At 36.2% G+C, this 27,702-nt stretch overlaps 1 long non-coding RNA gene across 2 annotated transcripts; it reads left to right on the forward strand.

Moving 5' to 3' along the window:
• Positions 1 to 10,428: 10,428 nt before the first annotated feature.
• Positions 10,429 to 19,971, forward strand: LOC148785002 (uncharacterized). 2 transcript variants are annotated; one of them, XR_016062731.1, is made up of 3 exons: positions 10,429 to 10,650; positions 10,781 to 10,924; positions 19,260 to 19,971. It is a non-coding gene; the product is annotated as an uncharacterized LOC148785002 (long non-coding RNA). The 2 variants fall into 2 exon arrangements; XR_016062732.1 differs by having other exon boundaries at positions 19,319 to 19,971.
• The last annotated feature ends 7,731 nt before the right edge of the window (positions 19,972 to 27,702 follow it).

Genomic DNA, 27,702 nt, shown 5'->3' on the forward strand with positions numbered 1-27,702 from the left:
CGTAATGGAACTGACAAACATACCAGCTCCGGATGTCGAACCATGGATGTTGCATGTTGACGGATCGTCGAACGCTAGCAGCGGTGGGGCTGGGATTCTGATACAAGGACCTGGAGAGGTCGAAATAGAGGTCGCAGCAAGACTTTCATTCCATACCACCAACAATGAAGCCGAGTACAAGGCATTAATCTTAGGATTAGAGCTGGCACATGCGGCAGGAGCAAGAACTTTAGAAGTATACACTGACTCGCAGTTGGTAGCAATGCAGATTGAAGGAAATTACGAAGCAAAGGAACGTACAATGTCAATGTACCTGAAGAGGTCAAAGTCTCTGATCGAGCGTTTTGACAAATGCACTGTCCAGCAGATACCGAGAGGAGAAAACGACAGAGCCGATTTGCTTTCCAAATTTGGAGCTTCATTATCGGGAATAAAAAATCGTAACATCACGGTAATGGTGAAGAAGAAACCTGCGATCGCCGAGGTCGAGGTACATATCGTAGACCAACCTTGTACATGGAAGGAAGAGCTGACGCTCTATCTCAAGGAGGGGACTCTTCCCGAAAATCCTTCGCATGCAAAAAACTTGAGATTAAAAGCCACCAGATTTGCGATGATCGAGTCCGAACTGTACAAAAGGACAGCAGACGGACCCCTGTTGAAATGCTTGAACCATGAACAAGCGGAATACGTGCTAAAAGAGATACACGAAGGGAGTTGCGGCAACCATTCGGGTGCTAGGTCATTGGCTCAAAAGGTCGCACGCCAAGGGTATTTCTGGCCTACCTTAATGAAGGATGCGAAGAGGCTAGTACAGAGATGCGAAAGCTGTCAGAGATTCTCCACTCGGATACATTCCCCGGCTACACCAATGGAACCATTACAGGTCGCTTGCCCATTCGATCAATGGGGGATCGATATACTGGGACCTTTTCCCCCAGCGAAGGCACAAAAGAAATTTATTATACTCGCAGTCGAATACTTCTCTAAGTGGGTGGAAGCCGAGGCGGTAGCAAGAATAACGGAGAAAGGGATGATCGATTTTATTTGGAAGAACATCATATGTCGATTTGGAATCCCCAGAACTATTATATCGGATAACGGCACACAGTTCCAAGGGAAGGAAATTACGAGCTGGCTGAAGGAGTTCAAAATTCAGCAAAATTTCACATCGGTAGGTCACCCTCAGTCGAACGGTCAGACAGAAGTGACCAACACGACAATACTCCAACACTTAAAGACCCGAATTAATTCAAAAGGATCGTGGGACGAAGAATTACCGTGGGTATTATGGGCATATAGGACGACCCCGAGGTCGTCCACAGGTGAGAGTCCCTTTTGTTTAGTTTATGGTTCTGAAGCGATTATTCCTGCAGAAATCGGCGAGGAAACCCAACGGATTGCAAGTTATGACCCTGCGGCCAACGACCAAGCACGCGCATTTGATTTGACTATGATAGAAGAAAAAAGGGATGCCGCACTAGCAAAAATACTCCACCATAAAAGTTTAGTGATGAGGAGATACAACAAAAAACTTCAACCAAGGGAATTCCAGGTGGGGGATCTGGTCCTTAAAAAAGTTGAAGTTTCCAAGCATGTGGGGAAGCTGGATCCTGAATGGGAAGGCCCCTTCAAGGTGGTCGAAATACGGAGAAAGGGGGCATACCTACTGCAAGACGCCCAAGGACAGAATCTCAAGCGACCATGGAACATACGAAACCTGAGGAAGTTCTATGCGTAAGCGTGAGCCTGAGAAAGGCTAAGTATCAATAGTGCGATCATAGATGCCTGGAAAAGGCACAATAATGTGCGAAATTTTATATGGCAACTGTATTCCCCCCTAGCCTGAAAAGGCTCGATAAACTCTATCGAATAAAATGATCGCATTTACTTATATAGACCTGAAAAGGCATTACCAGCCAATGCGATTGTATTCACGTAAACACGAACCTGAAAATGGCTTTCAAAACGATCGCGTCATCAATAAAAGCGACTACAGTCGCTTGAGCACTTGAATCTGAAAGATTAGTAAAGGATATAATCCCCAAAACATGGGAAGATACAAAAGCCACGTTTGACCTCTAGAGATCCACGATCAACAAGTTCAAATCAAAACAAGGCTACATATTTTCAATATCAGCTAGCAACGGAGCGAATTCGTCCTCTTTGGGTGAAGAAGCAGGGTCCTCAAGGAATGGCTGCATGTTGCCATCGAGGCTAGGGTCGAGCTTGGCAAGGTCAAAATCAGGTACAAAGCCCTTTAGGGTTGAGACTTGAGCTTTGCATCTGTCGAAACCTTATACCAGGTAATCAGCAGCCCTAATTTCCAAAGCAGTATCAAAAGACGGGGCTCGGATAAAATCACGAGCACCCGAGAGCCGAGCTTCGCGAATGCGAGCAGAGAACTCGTCGGAACTCAAGAACTCTGCTCGTCATTCAGCCTTCCCAGCTGCATGTCCAGCTGCAAAACCGGCTTCTCTCCCCGACTCATTGGCCTTAGAAACCTCGGAAGCTATTTTCTCCTCCAATTCCTTGATGCGGGCCTCCAGGATGGCACGTTGAGCCTCCGAGTTCTCCGCTCATGTGGTAACTTCCCCGATCTTGAGCCGCATATCGCTATTGAGACGCTCAGCGACAAGTTGGTTCCTTTGAAACCCAGCACACTTCAAGGAAAGCCCATGAACGAGGTTGGCAGCCTGGACACCCTCGCATTAGAAGAAAGTGATTCGGCAACAAAAAGAAATTCAGAGAATGCTTACCTGGACAAGCGAATGGGCGGCATGTTCTTCCAGTCGAGTAAAAGGACTCTGAAGCAAAGCTGCCTGGTCACGGGGTAAACAAGCTGCGTTGTATAGCTCCCACGATACTTGCCCGGAATGTGAACCAAGAACGGTGCTGTTAGGAGAGACCATCCAATTGGGAACAAATTTTTCTTCAACTGGGGGAGGCATAAGATGGTTCGGGGCACGGAGATCTTCACGAGCTTTTCTCCAGCAATCGGAAACATCGTTCAACATCTCCATACCTCTGCGATCATCAAGCGCAGCTGACACAGAATGACCTAGAGCCAAGGATTGGGAGCGACTCCTCGTGTTGGGACCCACCGGGCTCTTGCCTCTCCTCCGCCTCCGGGTCAACAAACCACCCGAATTAGATTCACCGATATGAGATTGATCGGGCGAAGCGGGTACAGGCTGGTTCAGAGGACGAATATGGGAACGGGTATCCTCGCTCCCTATGTCGGTGGGGGGGCTATGGGGCCGGTTCCCTGGAGGAGCCACAGAGCTTTCAACAGGCCGAGGTGAGGTCGCTGATGAAGGAGCGGGTGCGGCCTCTCCAGCCGATGGTCGTGCTCAATTAGCTCGAATCCGCTGGGCAAGGCGAGATTGACCTATCATGTCGTCTAGAAAACAGTGGGTTGAGAAAACATTGGACCCAAATAAGACGGACAAAAAGAAACAAAAACATAGTCAGTCAATCACCTAAAGAGCCCTCAATCGGGATAGGTGCAGGAGAAAGTTGTGCGAGCCTAAGAACTTCCTCTACCAAAAGCATCTTGGGGTCATACCGATTAGAAGAAAGGCTCCTAATTTGATCACCTTCTAACCCCCCCCCCCTTCGACTACAGGACTCGGTTTCTCTAGGACCCATTCACAGCAGAAAGGCCATCCCCGGCCTGGGGGAGGACGACCAAAGATGAACCGTTTCTTCCATGGGCCTACGTTCGAAGTTAAGGGAACCAAATATCTACATTCCTTATGGGCGGATAAGTAATAAAAACCGTTATCTGCCGACCTAGCAGAGGTAGTGAACGAATACAAAGACCAAAAATTATCAAAGCTAGGTTCGTATCGGTAGACCCTCATTAGGATGATGAAAATAATTATATGGCGGATCGAATTCGGCGAGAGTTGCATAGGGCACAGTTCAAGGCGTCTGAGGATTTGTGAAACGTAAGGAGCGAGAGGTAATCTCAAGCCCGCGTCAAAATGATTCAGGGAAAATGAACAAAAACCACGAGGAGGGCAATGCATACGATCAGCAGAACTGGGAACTAAAATTTCATAACTAGGAGGGATATAGTATTTTTCCCTTATTGTATCAACCCGAAGTCTTACAGTACTAACTATGTGTTCCCACGGCCTATCACTAAGATCGGTGTCGGGGGCACTATCGGAGTCCGATTCTATTCGCCCACCATGGCGCGGCCTAAACCGAGACCTAGCCCTAGATGGACCTTCTTGGTGCATACTGGTTGCAGTCCTACGGGTAAGAGTAGCAGAAGTAGAAGCGAGAAGCAGAGTTTGAGTTGGGGAATATCGTACCTCGAAATGTAGAAGAAAGCGAAGCTTGAGTGGCGAAATGGTTGAAAAGCGTTTGCTTGGGGAAGACGATACCAGTAAAAATATTTTTGAATCACACCGAATATATGTAAGTTTTACACTAAAAAGAGATTGGACGCTCCTGCAGAGGCACGTGGCCTTCAGTGTTAGAGAGGGCTGCCCCCGCGACACGTGGACCACCACTATCGAGGCAATTAATGCCCTACAAAAGCACCTATTTGATTTCTGCACGCGACTCAACCGTCGCGCCCAAAACTAAGGGGGCAAATGATGAGGGGATTTTTGTATTCGGACAGATATACCCCTCGCACTAATTAAGGAGTAGGCATTAATTAAGGAGCCTCTATGGAAGGATTCCAAGATCCCACCTAATGCTCGCATGGAGAGATTTACGGCTGCCATAACAGCATTTGGCTACGATTTAGTACATGATTTAAGCTCTCAACCTGGATATTAGCATTTACCAAATGCACCTCCCGGTGACATATAAGAACTGCAAACGGAATTCAGAGAAGGTAAGGTTACTTTGAGTCTGACGCATATTTTTCTCTATCAACGTGTCTTTGGCCTAGGAATTGACTTGAGCGTCGGAGAGCCTACGTCGGGAACACTCCCGGCTGGCTTAACCGTTCCCTTTGTGTTCTCAGGAATTGCAGTTCAAGGGACGAGGTCGGATCACGGGTCGAGGTTTTGATCACTGAGAGGATTCGATAGACTTCCCTTGCACTTTCAGAATTAATATAAAAAATGTCCAAATTGTCAGTGAGATCGAAAAGAAAATAGAAGGTATGTAGCATATCATTTCTTAAAAAAATAATTGGTTTTAGTTTGGTTGAAATTTAACTTATCTTTGTTATATGCTCTTATTTTAATAGGCATTCCATCAGAGACGGGCAATGGTAATCAAAATCAAATGGATGATGAAGAGTTGGAGATCTTTGCCAGTGCTTTAAACAACCCAATAATTGATTTATAGCCAGTCGAATCTCTCTTTATTCTTTTTCTACTATTTTGTCAATATTTACCATAAAATAGGAAATTTTGAATTCGAACATCTTTTGTTCTTTCCAGAATCGTTTGATATAGTTGCCCAACTACAAATTAGATTAGGCTTGTATAAATCAATTTTATTATGCTATTGATAATTTTTTGTTTGTTCTTTACTCTTCATATAACACATTGTTTGTAGAAAACTTATTCAATTATTTTAATTATCTGTAGCCCTCATGCACTAAAAAGAAACAACATTGTAAATTACAGTGCAAGCATGTGCAATTTTGCTATTACACACATTAACATTTCTTTATCTCAAAAATTTGATATCATAATTTATAAAATAAACTCGTCTATTCTATAACATACATATCTCAATTTAAAGCAGGAAAAGGGACATGTAGCACAAAATTGTACAAAATAATGAAGAAAATTTGGACATTAAAGTGAAGAAACTCCCTCTCCAACAAGACTTGGTCCCTCTAACGGAAATTATTGAATCTATAAAAATCCAACCAAGATACAAGTTATCTCTGCAAAAACGACTAGAGGGTTGGATACTACATATAAGAAAGCGAAATTTCTCAGATACAAGTGACAATGTACTAATTGTTTAGTATTTTACAAAAATAACTTGTAATTCTTTAGTTATGCAAAATTACTATAATATAACTAATATTTTTCAATCAAAATTTTCATGAAATAGTACTATATTCATGAAAAAGTCACTCAAAACTCCTGCTCTTCAAAGGAGGTTGCAACGTTTATACTATTTAGCTGCAGGAGGAATCATCTAGTTCTTGCACAGTTAAGTTAAAATCCATAATGATTTTATTTATGACCATAGTTTATGTTGATATGTTTTCTTTTATAACTTTTCAATTGAAGATTTTAAAAAATTAACGTACTATTATGTCATTTCTTCATGACCCGTATTGGAACTTCCACAACATTCAGATTGGGAATGGAACTAAAAGTAATATAAGAAATTTCCATGTTGTAAGTGAGATCGAAATGAAAATAGAAGGTATGTAGCATATAATTTCTTACAAAAATGATTGGTTTTAGTTTGGTTGAATGTTGACTATTATCTTTGTTATGTGATCTTATTTTAATAGGCATTCCATCAGAGTCGGGCAACGATAAACAAAATCAAATGAATGATGAAGAGATCGAGATCTTTGCACGTGTTTTAAACAACCCAATATTTGATTTGTAGCCAGTCAAATCTCTCTTTATTTTTTTTCTACTATTTTGTCAATATTTACCATAAAAGAGGAAATTTTGAATTCGAACATCTTTTTTCTTTTCAGAATCGTTTGATATAGTTGCCCAACGAAAAATTTGATTTGGTTTGTACAAAATCAATTTTATTATGCTATTGATAATTTTTTGTTTGTTCTTTACTCCTCATATAACACTTTATTTGTAGAAAACTTATTCAATTATTTTAATTATCTGTAACTCTCATGCACTAAAACGAAACAATATGTAAATTACTGTGCAAGCACGTGCATTTTTGCTATCACACACATTTACATTTCTTTATCTCAAAAACTTGATATTATAATTTATAAAATAAACTCGTCTATTCTACTAACATACATATCTCCGGTTGAAGGAGGGGAAACGGACAAGTATCACATAATTGTACAAAATAATGAAGAAAAAATTGGACATAAGTGTGAAGAAACTCCCTCTCCAACTAGACGTGGTCTCTCTAACGGAAATTATAGAATTCATAAAAATCCAACCAAGATACAGGTTATCCCTGCAAGAATGACTGGAGGGTAGGATATTACAAAAAAGAAGGCGAAATGCCTCAAATACAAGTGACAAGGTAATAATTGTTTAATATTTTACATAAATGATTTCTAATTCTTTAGTTATGCAAAACTAATATAATATAACTAAAATTTTAATGCAATAGTACTATATTCATGAAAAAGTCACTGAAAAGTTCCGCTTTTTAAAGGAGGTTGCAATGTTTATGCTATTTAGCTGCCGAAGGATTGATCTAGTTCTTGCACAGGTAAATTCAAAAACCATAATTCGATTTTACTTATGACCAAAATTTATATAGATACATTTTCTTTTCTGCCTTTACAAATATAGAAGATTTTAAAAAATGAACGCACTATTATGTCATTTCTTCATGACCCGTATTAAAACTTCCACAACTTTCAGATTGGGGATGGAACTAAAAGTAATATAAGAAATGTCCATGTTGTCAGTGAAATATTAATAAAAATAGAAGGTATGTAGCATATAATTTCTTACAAAAATATAATATAAGAAATGTCTATTCTACTAACATACATATCTCCGGTTGATGGAGGGAAAAGGGATAAGTATCACATAATTGTACAAAATAATGAAGAAAAATTGGACATAAGAGTGAAGAAACTCCCTCTCCAACAAGACGTGTTCCCTCTAACGGCAATTATACAATCCAAGATACAAGTTATCCTTGCAAGAATGACTAGAGGATTGGATATTGCAAAAGAGAAATCGAAATACCTCAAATACAAGTTATAAGGTAATAATTGTTTAATGTTTTACATAAATAACTTTATTTCTTTAGTTATGCAAAACTAATGTAATATAACTAACATTTTTCAATCAAAATTTTCATGCAATATTACTATATTCATGACAAAGTCACTCAAAACTTCTGCTCTTTAAAGGAGGTTGCAATGTATATACTATTTAGCTGCTAGAGGAATGATCTAGTTCTTGCACAGGTAAATCCAAAATCTATAATTCGATTTTATTTATGACCAAAATTTATATGGATATGTTTTGTTTTCTGACTTTTCAATTGTAGAAGATTCTAAAAAATTAACGCTCTGTTATGTCATTTCTTAATGACCCGTACAGAAACTTCCAAAACATTTAGAGTGGGGACGGAACTAAAAGTAATATGAAAAAATATCCATGTTATCAGTGAGATCAAAATGAAAATACAAGGTATGTAGAATATAATTTCTTACAAAAATGGTTGGTTTTAGTTTGGTTGAATTTTAACTCTTATCTTTGTTATGTGCTCTTGTTTTAATAGACATTCCATCAGAGTCAGGCAACGATAAACAAAATCAATGGATGATAAAGAGTTAGAGATCTTTGCATGTGATTTAAAAAACCTAATATTTGATTTGTAGCCAGTCGAATCTCTCTTTATTCTTTTTCTACTATTTTGTCAATATATACCATAAAAGAGAAAATTTTGAATTCGAACATCTTTTTTCTTTTCAGAATTGTTTGATATAGTTGCCAAATGACAAATTTGATTAGGGTTGTACAAATCAATTTTATTATGCTATTGATAATTTTTTATTTGTTCTTTAGTCTTCATATAATACTTTGTTTGTACACACTTATTCAATCATTTTAATTATCTGTAGCCCTCATGCACTAAAAAGAAACAACATTGTAAATTATCATGCAAGCACGTGCATATTTGCTATTACACACATTTAAGTTTCTTTATCTCAAAAACTTGATATTATAATTTATAAAATAAACTCGTCTATTCTACTGACATACATATTCTCCGATTGAAGGAGGGGAAAGGGACAAGTAACATTATAATTGTACAAAATAATGAATAAAAATTTGGACATAAGAGTGAAGAAATTTCCTCTCCAACAAGATGTGGTCCCTGTAACGGAAATTATAGAATCCATAATAATCCAACCAAGATACAAGTTATCCCTGCAAGAGCGACTAGAGGGTTGGATATTACCAAAAAAGAAGGCGAAATGCCTCAAATACAAGTGACAAGGTAATAATTGTTTAATATTTTACATAAATGATTTGTAATTCTTTATATGCAAAACTAATGTAATATAACTAAAATTTTTCAATCAAAATTATCATGCAATAGTACTATATTCATGACAAAGTCACTCAGAAATTCCGCTCTTTAAAGGACGTTGCAACGTTTATAGTATTTAGCTGCCGGGGGAATGATCTAGTTCTTGCACAGGTAAATTCAAAATCCATAATTCAATTTTATTTATGACCAAAATTTATGTGGAAATGTTTTATTTTCTAACTTTTCAATTATAGAATATTTGAAAAAATTAACGCACTTCTATGTTATTTCTTCATGACCCGTATTGAAACTTCCACAACATTCAGATGGGGGATGGAACTAAAAGTAATATAAGAAATGTCCATGTTGTCAGTGAGATTGAACTGAAAAAAGAAGGTATGTAGCATATAATTTCTTACAAAAATGATTGGTTTTAGTTTTGTTGAATTTTAACTCTTATCTTTGTTATATGCTCTTATTTTAATAGGTATTCCATCAGAGTCGGGCAATGATAAACAAAATCAAATGAATGATGACGAGTTGGAGATCTTTGCATGAACTTTAAACAACCCAATAATTGATTTGTAGCCAGTCAAATCTCTCTCTATTTTTTTTCTACTATTTTGTCAATATTTCCGCAAAAGAGGAAATTTTAAATTCGAACATCTTTTTTTCTTTTTAAAATCGTTTGATATAGTTGCCCAATGAAAAATTCGATTAGGCTTGTACAAATCAATTTTATTATTTTATTGATAATTTTAATGAATTCAAAAGTGTCAATTGATTTTTCTATTCCAAAATATTTGAGAGTGATAAATTTTGTGGTGGCAATGAACCAATTAGTTTGTTTGTATAACTTTATTATAATTGCAATTAATTTCAAACTTAAAATACTAGAGTGCAGGTAACTGATATTAATTCATACCCATCCTTATATTCCACACCATTAATTACATTAATTCATACCTATCACATATATCACAATAGATCCTTTGTTTAAAATGTTGTCGAATTTCAACAAAATCCCAAAATGATTGAACTGCCAACAGAGGTATATATGACTAATTTTTTTTTATTTTGGAGAATCTGATTAGAAAATAATTTATTAAATTGTATTTATAGGTAGCTTGAATATTTATATTTCTTTCTAAAAATGCTTCTTGACTAAGTATTACAATAATATTAATTAAAAATAAACTAAAAACGAAGAAATTAAGAGGAAAATATCATGAGAAAAAGACAAAATGTAACTTCCATGCCTTCTGCTACATCGTGTCAAGCTTTGCGGTTCAAGAAACAAACACATATATGCACAACATCACTCACACACTCTCACTCAACACACAATCACACTTCACGTTTACTCAAACCTTTTCTCCCTTAACACAGTTATTGCATAACACTATTCAAGTCCATAGAGTACTGAGAGCGGAAAGCACTAGGAACATTACCTCTGACTCCTTAAACGGTGGAGAAATGGCAGAAAACTCCAAAAACGTAAGATGAATTTTACACATGCAACTCCATTCTCCATTTTCTCAAGCATTTGATTCTTTTTTTTTTCTTGTTTAACCCTTATTTCCGAATCGAGTTGTTAATTCATCGTAGTCGTATGATTTACCAACAGAATTCTTCAAGAACGTATATCGAAGATTTTGGTTGTGTAATTTTGTCTGCACCGAATTCAAATTCACCCTATGAAGATTCCGGTGATGTGCTATCACAAGATCCCATCTCTTGTACTCTGTCGGCAAGTTTAATTGAGCCTCAGGTATATAATTAATTGTTGTTCTTTTTTCTCTCCATTTTGTTTTTAATTACTTTCGTTTCCTATCAAAGTTTTGAAAAATAAATATTAAATTTTGAATATTTTAAGAGATTTTTTTCCTATAATTAGGGTTCAACAAGAGATTCAACTTTAATTTAAGTTTGTAAATTCTTTCATTAGCTTCAACGTGCTCAACTTGCTACAAACCTCTCTTGCTCTCACTCTTAGATGCTCTATTTTGTGTCAAGAAGTACCTTTTGTTATATCTCCAAATTGAGCTTCTTAATTCCCTTGAAAACAATGCTTGCACTCAGATCTTTTCACCTTAAAACTCAGCGACTCAAGGTTCATAATTTTTTCCAAGACTAGAATGTCTAGCCCCAAAAAGACATGTTCAGGATCAACCCAATATTATTCATGGCCGATTTTGAGGTGGTTATGGGCCTTTAAATGAGGCCCAAATGCATCCATCTTTAAACTCTGGTCAAGATCATGAATTAGCCCCATTGAGACATGGGCCAGGCTCAGACGAGGCCTGACTGTGCCTATTTTTTTTTATTGAAATTGAGATACTTTTTTGAATGAACTTAAATAATTTATGATTTTATTTTAAAATAAATAAATAAATAATCAAATAAAATAGAAATATTATAATGAAAAAGAGACTAATTAAGACCACATAATTAAGTTAAATAACAATTTAACCAACAAGCTAACAATAATGAACCTAAAGAATAACAAGCCCAAAAAAGATTTAAAATAAACTTTTAAAAAATAACAATCAGTATTAGTGAATTGATGTAGTAATTTAAAAAAAGAACTAATAAAGATAAAAGTTTTTAGAGTTTCAAAAGTATAAAAAAATTCGAATAATTTACCTAAAAGAATAAAATAAAAAATATATGACATGTATTATTAAAAAAAAGTTATTGGCCCTGGCTAGACCAGCCCACTAGCTTCACCTAGGATTAGGAGATCTTGGGTCACTAGGCTGGGCCTGCCCATATATCGATATCTACAATCCGCTTCGGACTAGTCCTGAATGGACCTACCCACTTATTTTTATTGTGTCAATCCGATCCTAGGTTGGGTCCCTCTTCATCTCGACCCATCATGCATCGAGATCAACGAGCGGCAACCATATGTGTAGTCCACGATCATTGAATTAACATTAGTTTGACGAAGGTTTCTCAATTACAAGATGTGATGCGAGATCCTTGTGACCAATAAAACTAAAATAATACTAATTCTAAATTTATGGGATGCAAAAATATGAATTTTGTATGCACATATGAAGAAAAATAGTTGAACACATTTCATATATCAATATCTAATATTATTGACTGTTGAATGATGATAATTTATTTAAGAAACCAAAAACGATTGTTGTATCTCTTTGCCTTGAAACTTGAAGATTTGATTAGTAAAATAATTCATATTTAAGACGTCGTAGGGAGAACATCCAAATTCGGATATCTACTTGGCCAACTCTCTATTTTGAAAAACATTCGGATATCTACTTGGCCAACTCTCTATTTTGAAAAACATAAATGATGAGGGTATTGTGTAGAAAATAGAATATCACAAAGGATTTAGGAGAAGCATCAAGAGGAAAAAGGTGAAAATTTTTTGTGGTAACGATAAGAGTACAAAAGGAGGAGAAAAAAGTAAATAAATAAATAAAATTAAAATTGAGAAAAAATAAATAGTCATAAGAAAATATTTTTGTGACCCCAACTTATAGTACTAACTATCATGGCTCATAGTTAAAAATCATATTCTCCCAACGGTTTAATATTCTAAATTACATTAATGAAGTTGAGAAGACATGAACTAGGATATCTTCCATAATTATATACTATTTTTTGTATTTACTCTGATATGTTGATAAAAAAAATGCTTTGCCTTCCATGTTTGGAAGCCACAAAAGTAATTGATTGTTGCAACTATTATACATTCTCTCTTATCACCGCACACATGTTTTTTATTTTTTATTTTTTTTCATAAGTCTTTCAGTGCACAACTATTAGTTTGCCACATAATGAGTTGGAAGGCATTCATTCCCTTATATTATCCTATCTTGGGACCAAATTAGATCTCTTGGTATGTTATTTTCCATACTTAGAGCAATAAATATTTTTTCTAGTAGTTTTGGTTTCGGTTCTAGATCCATCTGTCTATTCTCTATATCTTTCTCAATATGCAACTATTTTTCATATCCAAAGTACATTTTCTTTAAAAACACATATTCACTATTATCTTAGTTAAACTTACATGATTAAACCTTTCAACCTGTCCAACAACAGAAATTTGGTTAATATAGAAACAGGTAATAAGTAGCATCTCAATATCCATGATTTTTAATCTCTCAATAACAAGTTGAAGAGAAATTCAAACTCTTACAAACGTTTAGTTAGCATTGAAGACTCTCAACAACATCATCACCCATGACCAAGATTGGAAGTGGTACAAGTTGAAAGTGCCATTTACTCTACTAGAGAGAGAACCTTTGTCACGAAGTATTTCATGTGGATTTGGAATGAAAGATATCAAGTAACAAAGGCAGCAACGCATCGATCACGACATGGACATACAAATGGTGATGCAGCATGTCATTATGGGTCATGACTAATGCTCAATCTATGCAGCATGGTGATGATACAATTTGTGATGAAGGTGTTAGTAACCAAAATCTAATGCGGCCAAATTGGAGAGTCGCAATGTTGAAACAACTAAATTGGCATGCACGTAGGGTGGTAAGTATACTAGCAATTTGGTTGTGGGGAACCGAAGATTATTAAATGACTATCAAATCTATCCATATTGATGGTGGTGGGTTCCAAGATATGCAGTTATGTGGTTCTTGATTCAGGACGTTGTCATCCATATTGAATGTAATAGTTATAACCATTGGTGAGATGTGTTAGGAAATGGATCGGGTTAAGATGGATAACAGGTGGAATATGAAGGCGATAAAAGACACACGAATTTGTTAACCCAGTTTGGATATAGATCCTACGTTTGGGGGCGATACCAAGCCAGGAGAAAACACTCAAAGAGGAGGAAAATTGAGGAGTACAACACACACACACTTGTATGCAAGTCTTCACCACACGTGAAAGACAACACTCACCCTCGTCTCAACTCTTTCTTTTCTCTCTACTCTATTCTACTCTGCTCTATTAAACAATGCTAATAAGAGTAGTATATATATAGCCATGACTTATCCTTTTTCCAACTCAACTTGGGATTTCTAAGTTGAATCGGGTTATCCTTCTCCAACTCAACTTTGAATCGGGTTATCCTTCTCCAACTCAACTTTGAATCGAGTTATCCTTATCCAACTCAACTTGGGATTTCTAAGTTGAATCAGGTTATCCTTTTCTTCTTCAAATCAATCTTCACAACTTAACAATCTCCCACTTGAAGATTGATTAGCTTCTTTCTTGGTACCGCCGGGTTTGTCCACTCTAGTCATCAAGGCCAGTCGAAGCTGTACACAGCTTCAACTTCTCCATCGCAACCGCCTTGGTCAGCATGTCCGCAGGATTCTTTTCTCCTTGGATCTTCTCCAGCTGCAGTGCCTTCTTCTCCAGAAGTTGTCGGATGAAATGGTACTTGATCTCGATGTGCTTTGTCCGCGAATGGAACGCGGGATTCTTTGCCAGATGGATCGCACTCTGGCTATCGCCATGAAGAATCACATCTGCCTGAGGTTTCCCTAATTCACCCAAGAAGTGTTGCAGCCAAATGAGCTCCTTAGCCGCCTCAGTAACTGCCACGTACTCAGCTTCCGTCGTGGACAGTGTGACAACCTTCTGCAGCTTTGAGACCCAGGATACGGCTGTACCGCCATATGTGAACACGTACCCTGTAGTGCTCCTCCTTTTGTCATAGTCACTCCCTGCAAAATCAGCGTCAACAAACCCAAACAAGGTAAGCTTGCCCTTACCAAACACCAATGCTCGGTCCTTAGTACCCCTTAGGTACCTAAGAATCCATTTCACAGCTTCCCAGTGCATCACTCCTGGATTGCTCATAAAACGGCTAACTACTCCCACTGCATGTGCTATATCCGGTCGAGTACAGATCGTAGCATACATCAGGCTCCCAATTGCTGAGGCATACGGTGTGACTCTCATCTTTGCACGTTCGGAGTCAGTCTGGGGCGCATCACTGTTGGATAGTTTGAACTGATTTCACAATGGCGTTCCAACCGGTTTTGCATTTTCCATCTTGAATCTGCATAATACCTTCTCAATATAATCAGATTGAGATAACCATAATTTACCAATACCTTTGTCCCTTGTGATTTTCATGCCCAATATCTGCCTTGCTTCGCCAAGATCTTTCATGTCAAACTTCCTCGATAACTGATCCTTGAGCCTATTGATCTCCTTGACATTTGATCCTGCTATCAACATGTCATCAACATACAGGAGTAGAATGATAAAGAACTCATCAAACCTCTTCACGTAGCAGCAATGATCAGCATTGCATCTAGAGAAACCTATCTCTAGCATGAAGTTGTCAAACTTCCTGTACCACTGCTGCGGAGCCTGTTTCAATCCATACAGGCTTTTCTTCAGGCGACACACCTGCTGATCATCTCCATTATACCCTTCTGGTTGTACCATGTATATCTCCTCCTCAAGATCCCCGTGTAGGAAGGCTGTCTTCACATCCATCTGTTGTAACTCCAAGTTCTCTGCCGCTACCATGCTCAACACAAGACAAATAGTAGTTAACTTGACAACAGGTGTAAAAACATCAGTAAAGTCAATACCGTATCTTTGTTGGAATCCCTTTACTACGAGTCTTGCCTTGTACCGCTTCTTCCCGTCTGATTCTTCCTTAACCCGATAGACCCATCTGTTCTGTAGGGCCTTCTTTCCTTTTGGGAGCTGACACAATTCCCATGTGTTGTTTTTCTTCAACGAGTTCATCTCGTCGTTCATCGCAAGCTCCCACTTGCTCTTGTGGACATTATTGACTGCCTCTGCGTAACATTCGGGTTCTCCACAATCAGACAAAAGCAAGTAATAAAGAGAGGGGGAGTACCTATCTGGGGCCCTTCTCAGCCTCGGTTCTCGACCTAGTGCCAAGGGTGTGCTGCTTTCAGTAATCGGTTCCTCCGATACTGGTTCTGGCTCTATCTCCGTCTGTTCGATTTCGTCCGTCTAAACTCCCACTGAATCCGTATCTGCTGGTCTCATGATCCCGGAATTTGAAATGTCGAGATCAACAAATTCCCTTTCCTTCTTGTCATCGTCCGGGCTTACCCTCCTGTCGTTGTACATTACATCCTCATTGAATATAACATTCCTGCTACGAATTATTTTCCGGTTTTGATCATCCCAGAATCTATACCCAAATTCGTCAGTCCCATACCCAATGAATGTACATTTAATCGACTTAGCATCCAGCTTAGTCCGATCATCGTTCAAAATATAGGCTGAACAACCAAACGTACGTAAGAAAGAAAGATCCACTTTCTTACCACTCCATACCTCTTCCGGTATCATGTTGTTCAACGGGACAGAAGGCCCTCGATTGATCAAGAAAGCAGCCGTGTTGACTGCATCTGCCCAAAACATCTTTGGTAGTCCGCTCTTCAATCGCATGCATCTCGCACGCTCATTCAGTGTTCTGTTCATCCTCTCAGCAACGCCATTTTGCTGAGGTATCCCCGGGATTGTTTTCTGCATTCGGATTCCATGGTCGGCGCAGTAATTCTTGATACCTTCACTGCTGTACTCGCCACCGTTATCCGATCTGAGACATTTCACTTGTAGACCTGTCTCATTTTCCACTAGTGCCCTCCATCTCCTGAATGTATCAAAGGCATCAGATTTTCTTTTTAAGAAATACACCCATACCTTTCTAGTGGAGTCATCGACGAATGTCATGTAGTACGTTGATCCACCAAGAGATGACACTGGTGCTGGCCCCCACAAATCGGTGTGAACAAGCTCCAACTTTTCTTTCCTCGGAGTTCTTCCTGTGGTCAAGAAGCTCACCCGCTTCTGCTTTCCGAACACGCAGTGTTCACAATGACCCACCTCCACCGATTTTAACTCGGGCAACCGTCCTTTCGACTTCAGCACGTTCATTCCTTTCTTGCTCATGTGGCCCAAGCGATTGTGCCACAGGTTAGCCTGCGATACAGTTCCTGCAAAGGGGATGTTTGAACTGGATCCTCCCGCCATGTAGAGCGTTCCCGACTTTAGTCCTCGTGCCAAAGTCATTGCTCCCCGACTGATCTTCCACTTCGCGTCTCCAAACGTCGTGTGGAATCCATCATTATCCAGCTGTCCGACTGAGATCAAGTTCCTCTTCAGTCCTGGTATGTGTCTCACATCATGTAGGGTCCAACATGACCCATTCATTGATTTGATCCGCACATCTCCCTTTCCTACAATCTTGAGGGGTTTGTTATCTGCAAGATAAACTAAGCCAAAATCACCTGAGGTGTATGGCTCCATGATGTCTTTGTTGCTGCATGTGTGGAATGAGGCCCCTGAATCCACAACCCAATCATCGGAAGAACTGCTCACACTTAACAAGAGTGCATCCGTGATCTCTTCCGTCGCGGCATTCGCTGTCCGGCCCTCCTTTTCCTTCTTTGGCGCCCGACATTCGCTTTTCATGTGTCCGGGCTTCTCGCAGTTCCAGCACACCATCTCCTTCTTGCCTTTATTCTTCCCCCTGGACCTTGACCTTCCACGGTATTTACCCCGTGTGTCAGGTCTCCCTCTGGACTCTGTATGTAGTGCAGAGCCAGATGATCCACCCGTTTGCTTTCTACGGGTTTCCTCGTTCAACATCATGTCCCTGATGTTGTCGAACTTCATCTTCTCCTTCCCAGACGAAGTGCTCACCGAAGTAACAACCACATCCCAACTGTCAGGTAAAGATGAAAGCAAAATTAACGCTTTTACCTCATCGTCAAACACGATATCCACAGACGCCAGCTGTGTCGTGAGTTGGTTGAAGTCATTGAGGTGATCGGCCACCGACTTCCTCTCCTCCATCTGCAACCTGAATAGTTTTTTCATCAACATAACCTTGTTCATTGCTGAGGGTTTCTCGTACCTATCGGCAAGAGTCTGTAGAACTTCCTTCGTGCTCTTTGCTCCCTTCACATGATAGGCGACATTCCGAGAGAGCGACAGGATTATTGCGCTCATCGCCTTTCGATCGAGCACCTTCCATTCTTCATCACTCGTCTTCTCGGACTTCTCTGCAAGTGGTTCGTACAGGTCCTTCCCGTACAGGTAGGCCTCCATCTGCATACGCCAAAACCCAAAGTCGGAACCATTGAACCGTTCGACTGGAAACTTTCCCTCCATCTTAACTCCTTGAACCAGGCTCTTGATACCAGTTGTTAGGAAATGGATCGGGTTAAGATGGATAACAGGTGGAATATGAAGGCGATAAAAGACACACGAATTTGTTAACCCAGTTTGGATATAGATCCTACGTCTGGGGGCGATACCAAGCCAGGAGAAAACACTCAAAGAGGAGGAAAATTGAGGAGTACAACACACACACACTTGTATGCAAGTCTTCACCACACGTGAAAGACAACACTCACCCTCGTCTCAACTCTTTCTTTTCTCTCTACTCTATTCTACTCTGCTCTATTAAACAATGCTAATAAGAGTAGTATATATATAGCCATGACTTATCCTTTTTCCAACTCAACTTGGGATTTCTAAGTTGAATCGGGTTATCCTTCTCCAACTCAACTTTGAATCGGGTTATCCTTCTCCAACTCAACTTTGAATCGAGTTATCCTTCTCCAACTCAACTTGGGATTTCTAAGTTGAATCAGGTTATCCTTTTCTTCTTCAAATCAATCTTCACAACTTAACAAGATGATGGTACAAATAAAAAAAGGCATACTGGCAACCTATGTGAACTCTTTTAGGCTGAAAAAGACATTTTATGCATTGATAATTAATGTTAGAGGTCTGCAAAGAAGTGGTTGGAAAATTCTTACCCGTACCAGGTTTGGCCAAACCAAATCAATCAAAAAACAAGTGTATCACACTTTCTATATGATTGTTCACTTTCCCTAAACTGTCCATCAATCACACAACAAGTGTATTGCACTTACCATATAATTAGTTTAGGTTTGGCCAAACCAGGTCCAGGCTAGAATTTCTCCATGTGTTTCAGCGAACCTCATATGATGAGGATCATTTAATTAAAACGACTTGGCATTTGGTTTGTGAAGCAATAGATCTTCAACAATTTTTAAGGTTTCTAGCAGCCTGCAATTAAACCTTCAATATCAATACTTTTGTGGCAATTGATGAATAACTGATTGTAGGTCAACAAATGATTGCAATGGCATCTAATGCTAGTGTTGTTTACATATGACGATTATAGCAAAGTGTTCTTTCGGAGTCAAGGTGCAAAAGTGCGGGAATTCTTTGCTAGTTTTTTCCAGCTGTAGCTTCTAGTTGCAGATTTGGCAATAATGATGGTTCGCCATTAATGGAAGTCGACAACAACCTCCTTGATTGAGGGAAATATACATAACTTTGTATCATTGTTTGTTCTATAGTTTGCTTTGATGACGTGAAACAAACCGAGCAGCATGATCATCTGTTCCAGACTGAAACAATCATCTTGAAGGTGCATCACCAGTTATAATTGTTGCCAATGCAAGTGTATCTAAAAAGGATAGGTGATCTAAATGTTGATGACACATTGGTGTGCTTCCTATGCCAACTTCCTGCCGCGGTGCATCTTACGAGAACCTTGTGGGCGGGAGCATGTACGGGTCTACACAGTAATCAAGGAGATCTAGTGCTTGCAATTTTTAGTATTTACATTATCACATAATCATTTTATCAAGATTTGGAATTCATTGAAGCACATTCCTTCAAGAGGATCTACATAGAATCGATGTTGAAAATATTTTCGTATTGACGAAGTCCCAACACAGAGACAACTAATGGTTGCTGCATATTCTGTCAAAAAATAATGCAATCAAAAGAAGATGGAAATATAATTGTTTTGAACAGTTTTAGGGAAGGGGATAATGTGGTGGATCTCCTGACAAATGAAGCATGTGACAGGAAGCAAATTACGTATTTCAGGGAATGAGATATCTATACCACTTAAAATATCTATCTACTTAGACATGTTATTGCCCCAACTTTTTCTTTAAATGATTTACAAGGGAGTAGTACTCCTAGTTTTGAGCCCAGGATAATGGCATTTTTTTCCCGATCATCAATAAATGGGTAAGGGTCTTGCCTAAATGTTGAGTGTTCAATCATTTCTCAACAAATAAAGCTTGTTAGTATTACCTTAAGTTTGTTCAACCTCATTACAATAAAATAGTAGAGCCTTTAGAATCTTTCACTCATAAAAATCTTCATAGATCTTCCAACCGTATCACCAATTTGCAAGCACATTCTAATAGATATTAAGAAACATAAGATTTTTTTACTCCATATCGATTCTTCTCCTGGTGATTTAAACTCCAATTAGCTTTGAGATTAAGAAAATGACTCTTAGAACGAAAATAAGTTTTATACAATATATTTGGCTTGCTTTAGAAATATAAACATCATGAAGCTAAAATAGTGTTTGCATCATTCACAACAAACTCAGTTGGTTTTCCAAAGAAATACCTTTTTCTTTTATACAACCTCTTACACTCAAATGATTAATGAAAAGTGGCAACATCTCATGTTCCTAGTATTTTTTGTATTATGAACTCTGCAAAATATCTTCTCTATTTTTTAAACATCATTTTTAATTTTTTAAACACAATGATTACAGATTTTTATGGAACATGTCACGCCTCGAGCAAGCGAGCCCGTTGGACATAAGAATTGCCTCCAAACTCACTCTATGCATCCTAAAGTACGGTAATCATGACTTACCGAAAAGAAATATAAAATGGATGTGCTTGAGTTCTTTGGTGAATGCTGATTTGTTTCTTATCTTATTAGATTCTAATATATGTGGAATGGGACATCACAACCACCGCTCATTTAGGATGTGATGTTCTCATCATGCAGTGACTTACGGAATGATCGATCGTTAGGTATCAGGATTCTGGAGGCGACTCTCGTGAATGTAGCATTTTATCCTGTAGGTTTAAGAGGTGGCTCCCCAAGCACATCGCACTTTGTCCCCAATAACACTTAGCTTACGACTCTGCTTGGGGATCGCTTTGATATCATTAGGTCACAACTTGGACACACATAGATCATTGGACACGAGAATTGCCTCAAACCCACTGAATTCATCCTGAAAATTCATTATGACAACTAACCGAAAAGTTTATCCAGTGGATGCACTTGAGTTATTTCGCCAATGCTTATGTTGCTTCTCATTTTAATCCGTAATCCTTGTGGGACAAGGTACCATAGAGCACGTATACTGTTTTCACCTTTATCTATTGTTGTCGTGTAAATTCTCACTATTAAGACTTCATATTTTTTTATTTATTTTCATGCCTTTTATTTTTCATATTATGCTGATCTTATTTATTTTTCACATGCACATAATCCTACATACTTATTTTATTCTGTGTAAGAGCGTCGTCCATAGTTGGATATGTAACTATCATTGAACTAAATGATGGCTTCTTCTTTTGCATATTGTAGCCTTAAATATTTTGAACGGTATACAAGTACATTAAAATATACAACATTGAAGTTGTTTCGGTTATAGGATTGTTATGATCACTATATGAAGAAATTGTACATAACCAGCAAATGTTGCTTTGTTGGGTTGGGATGGACTTTATCCATAGCAATTAGTTGAAGTGGTACAGTTATTGAAATTATTCCTTGAGAATCGGGTGGTCATCAAAAGATTGAGTACTAAGTACTTATTTTATTTACTAAATCTACCACTTTAAAGTCTAAAAGTGCTAAAAAAAAGGATATAATCTAACTCTTACAATGACAATTATGAGCATAAAAAATTATTTGCTACATTAAATATTAGAACAATTTTTTGGTGGTTACTTGATCTCATTAATTCTACTTGAGAAAAGAGATTTGTTAAGAAATATTTGTATTTTAGTATAAAAAAGTGCTCATCTAATAGAAAAACTTAACAATGCAACAAGAATTACTTTGCATTTGATGACTAAATTATATTGATGGAGAAAAATGTGAGAAGTGATATTATTGAATAAGGAAATTATTTATTGATCGAAATTTGGTATGAAAGGATTAAGGCAATGTGTCTCACTATTTCATTAAAAGTTAGATGGTCACTTTAATTTTTTGTTAAGAATTTCAATTGATGTTTATAGTACTTTCTTTCGTACAGGGCCACTTCTGACTAATTGGCTATTGAGTCTATTTATCTCTTTTATCTAATATACCTACACTTTTAATTTTATCTTTGGCTTAGTTGAGGCTCTTTTTATTATAATGTGCTTCTTTTTCTTTCGTACAGGATCTACCTGAATCAAGCAGTAGACATTCAATTAAAGAGAGAAGTCGAGGCAGGTGTGTAGTACAAGGCACTTGGAAGGTCTCTTTTGGACTTTTCCGACATCATCAACAAGGCTGCAATTATATTCTTGAAATGCACCAGGTATGTGCACTTTTCGATTCGGATTTATTTCTATATATATTTGAAATTTAAATCACTTGAGTGATCTCATTAATGATTAACGTGTGGTAGCTTCGGCTAATATTATGAATTTAGATAGATAATATCAAATGGTGCATGCTAACGGCTACCTATAATATTTGTGATAATATCTAAGTTAATATAGTGAACTTTTTGCAATCAAGAACTCATATATTCTTTATTAGTTCATGCATAAACTATTTTTTTAATATATTTAATAACTATAACCAATAGATATATATCTTTTATGTAAAGAAATTTTAAGATATTCTTCTTAGAATTAGTTAATTAAGCTTGCAAGGCAATACATGAGAAAGCTCTTTAATAAAATTGATCAGTTTCTATTATAGACATAGTTTATTTCAATTGTAAACTAAAGTATTACTTTAATACCAATAGATTGTGAACTGATAGATTGAATCGTTTGTTCCATTTTTGTTATATAATAACAAGTTATTGAATTGTGATGGAAAACAACAATGCTGAAATAAAATGGAAGTTGGAAATGTTGAAACATCTTTTCCTATACTTAAAGCATTATAAATAATTCTCACAGGTAGTGTATCTATTAATCGCAATAGATGAAAATGAATTTAAACAAAAAATGTAAAATATGTCGCTCCAACAAGCACATTAAGTAATGTGACTCTTGTTAAGCTAATGAATATTTATGTGATAAATTAGGTTAATCATGGTATATAGTTTTACCAAATCAATATGGTAAGAAAATTGTAAACTGAATGTAGGTTAGATTTCATTACTATTTTCATGTTTTATTGCTTGAGATGTATGTTGATATTGTCTCAAGACTTAAGTTACGATACAGAGTTATGATAAGAAAGTAAGAAAAAGACTAAAGAATTGAAACCAAAGCTATTGTATAATCCATTATATATTTTATAAAGACTACATAATGTTGTAACATATGCAATCTTCAAAGGATGTGACAATTTTCATTGGATGTGCAGTGTGATTGGTTTATATAATCAAATGCTCATGAAAATTAGAAATTCTTTTGATATTTTAATTTACAACTTCTAGGTACTGAAGTCATCTTTATCTCATTTTATGGCTTTCAAATAAAAAATTTTAATATTTTATTGATAATTTTTTGTTTGTAAAAAACATATTCAATTATTTTAATTATCTCTAACCCTCATGCACTAAAACGAAACAAAAGTAGATATTAGTGTGCAATCACGTGCATTTTTGCTATTACACTCATTTACGTTTCTTTATCTCAAAAAATTGATATTATACTTTATAAAATAAACTCGTCTATTCCACTAACATACATATCTCAGGTTGAAGCAGGGGAAAGGGACATGTATAAGATAATTCTACAAACTAATGAAGAAAAATTGGACATAAGAGTGAAGAAACTCCCCCTCCAACAAGACGTGGTCCCTTCAACAGAAGTTATTGAATCTATAAAAATCCAACCAAGATACAAGTTATCTCTGCAAGAACGACTAGAGGGTTGGATACTACATATAAGAAAGCGAAATGCCTCAAATACAAGTGACAAGGTAATAATTGTTTAAAATTTTACATAAATAACTTGTAATCCTTTAGTTATGCAAAATTAGTATAACTAATATTTTTCAATCAAAATTCTCATGCGATAGTACTATATTCATGACAAAGTCACTCACAACTTCCGCTCTTTAAAAGAGGTTGCAACATTTATACTATTCAGCTGCTAGAGGAATGATCTAGTTCTTGCACAGGTAAATTCAAAATCCATAATTCAATTTTATTTATGACCAAAACTTATGTGGATATATTTTCTTTTCTGGCTTTTCAATTGTAGAAGATTACAATAAATTAACGCACTGTTATGTCATTTCTTCATGACCCGTATTGAAACTTCCACAACATTCAGATTGGAGATGGAACTAGAATTAATATAAAAAATGTCCCAATTGTCAGTGAGATCGAAAAGAAAATAGAAGGTATGTAGCATATCATTTCTTAAAAAAATGATTGGTTTTAGTTTGGTTGAATTTTAACTTATCTTTGTTATATGCTCTTATTTTAATAGGCATTCCATCAGAGACGGGCAATGGTAATCAAAATCAAATGGATGATGAAGAGTTGGAGATCTTTGCCTGTGCTTTAAACAACCCAATAATTGATTTATAGCCAGTCGAATCTCTCTTTATTCTTTTTCTACTATTTTGTCAATATTTACTATAAAAGAGGAAATTTTGAATTCGAACATCTTTTGTTCTTTCTAGAATCGTTTGATATAGTTGCCCAACTACAAATTAGATTAGGCTTGTATAAATCAATTTTATTATGCTATTGATAATTTTTTGTTTGTTCTTTACTCTTCATATAACACTTTGTTTGTAGAAAACTTATTCAATTATTTTAATTATCTATAGCCCTCATGCACTAAAAAGAAATAACATTGTAAATTACTGCGCAAGCATGTGCAATTTTGCTATTACACACATTAACATTTCTTTATCTCAAAAAGTTGATATTATAATTTATAAAATAAACTCGTCTATTCTATAACATACATATCTCAATTTAAAGCAGGAAAAGGGACATGTAGCACAAAAGTGTACAAAATAATAAAGAAAATTTGGACATTAAAGTGAAGAAACTCCCTCTCCAGCAAGACTTGGTCCCTCTAACGGAAATTATTGAATCCATAAAAATCCAACCAAGATACAAGTTATCTCTGCAAGAACGACTAGAGAGTTGGATATTACATATAAGAAAGCAAAATTTCTCAAATACAAGTGACAATGTAGTAATTGTTTAATATTTTACATAAATAACTTGTAATTCTTTAGTTTCAAAATTACTATAATAAAACTAATATTTTTCAATCAAAATTTTCATGAAATAGTACTATATTCATGAAAAAGTCACTCAAAACTTCTGCTCTTCAAAGGAGATTGCAACGTTTATACTATTTAGCTGCAGGAGGAATCATCTAGTTCTTACACAGTTAAGTTAAAATCCATAATGATTTTATTTATGACCATAATTTATGTTGATATGTTTTCTTTTCTGACTTTTCAATTGAAGATTTTAAAAAATTAATGTACTGTTATATCATTTCTTCATGACCCGTATTGGAACTTCCACAACATTCAGATTGGGAATGGAACTAAAAGTAATATAAGAAATTTTCATGTTGTAAGTGAGACCGAAATGAAAATAGAAGGTATGTAGCATATAATTTCTTACAAAAATGATTGGTTTTAGTTTGGTTGAATGTTGACTATTATCTTTGTTATGTGATCTTATTTTAATAGGCATTCCATTAGAGTCGGGCAACGATAAACAAAATCAAATGAATGATGAAGAGATCGAGATCTTTGCACGTGTTTTAAACAACCCAATATTTGATTTGTAGCCAGTCAAATCATCTTTATTTTTTTTCTACTATTTGTCAATATTTACCATAAAAGAGGAAATTTTGAATTCGAACAGCTTTTTTCTTTTCAGAATCGTTTGATATAGTTGCCCAACAAAAAATTTGATTAGGTTTGTACAAAATCAATTTTATTATGCTATTGATAATTTTTTGTTTGTTCTTTACTCCTCATATAACACTTTATTTGTAGAAAACTTATTCAATTATTTTAATTATCTGTAGCTCTCATGCACTAAAACAAAACAATATGTAAATTACTATGCAAGCACGTGCATTTTTGCTATCACGCCCATTTACATTTCTTTATCTCAAAAATTTGATATTATAATTTATAAAATAAACTCGTCTATTCTACTAACATACATATCTCCGGTTGCAGGAGGGGAAATGGACAAGTATCACATAATTGTACAAAATAATGAAGAAAAAATTGGACATAAGTGTGAAGAAATTATAGAATTCATAAAAATCCAACCAAGATACAGGTTATCCCTACAAGAATGACTAGAGGGTAGGATATTACAAAAAGAAGGCGAAATGCCTCAAATACAAGTCACAAGGTAATAATTGTTTAATGTTTTACATAAGTGATTTGTAATTCTGTAGTTATGCAAAACTAATGTAATATAACTAAAATTTTAATGCAATAGTACGATATTCATGAAAAAATCACTGAAAAGTTCCGCTTTTTAAAGGAGGTTGCAATGTTTATGCTATTTAGCTGCCGAAGGATTGATCTAGTTCTTGCACAGGTAAATTCAAAAATAATAATTCGATTTTATTTATGATCAAACTTTATATAGATACGTTTTCTTTTCTGCCTTTACAAATATAGAAGATTTTAAAAAATGAACGCACTATTATGTCATTTCTTCATGACCCGTATTAAAACTTCCACAACTTTCAGATTGGGGATGGAACTAAAAGTAAGATAAGAAATGTCCATGTTCTTAGTGAGATATTAATAAAAATAGAAGGTATGTAGCATATAATTTCTTACAAAAATATAATATAAGAAATGTCTATTCTGCTAACATACATATCTCCGGTTGATGGAGGAAAAAGGGATAAGTATCATATAATTGTACAAAATAATGAAGAAGAATTGGACATAAGAGTGAAGAAACTCCCTCTCCAACAAGACGTGTTCCCTCTAACGGCAATTATACAATCCAAGATACAAGTTATCCTTGCAAGAATGACTAGAGGATTGGATATTGCAAAAAAGAAATCGAAATACCTCAAGTACAAGTTACAAGGTAGTAATTGTTTAATATTTTACATAAATAACTTTTATTTCTTTAGTTATGCAAAACTAATGTAATATAACGAACATTTTTCAATCAAAATTTTCATACAATATTACTATATTCATGACAAAGTCACTAAAAACTACTGCTCTTTAAAGGAGGTTGCAATGTATATACTATTTAGCTGCTAGAGGATTGATCTAGTTCTTGCACAGGTAAATCCAAAATCTATAATTCGATTTTATTTATGACCAAAATTTATATGGATATGTTTTGTTTTCTGACTTTTCAATTGTAGAAGATTCTAAAAAATTAACGCTCTGTTATGTCATTTCTTCATGACCCGTACAGAAACTTCCAAAACATTTAGAGTGGGGACGGAACTAAAAGTAATATAAAAAAATATCCATGTTATTGGTGAGATCAAAATGAAAATACAAGGTGTGTAGAATATAATTTCTTACAAAAATGGTTGGTTTTACTTTGGTTGAATTTTAACTCTTATCTTT

This window comes from Sesamum indicum, linkage group LG11 (genome assembly GCF_026168435.1).
Source record: "Sesamum indicum cultivar Baizhima isolate 11 linkage group LG11, ASM2616843v1, whole genome shotgun sequence".
NCBI lineage: Eukaryota > Viridiplantae > Streptophyta > Magnoliopsida > Lamiales > Pedaliaceae > Sesamum > Sesamum indicum.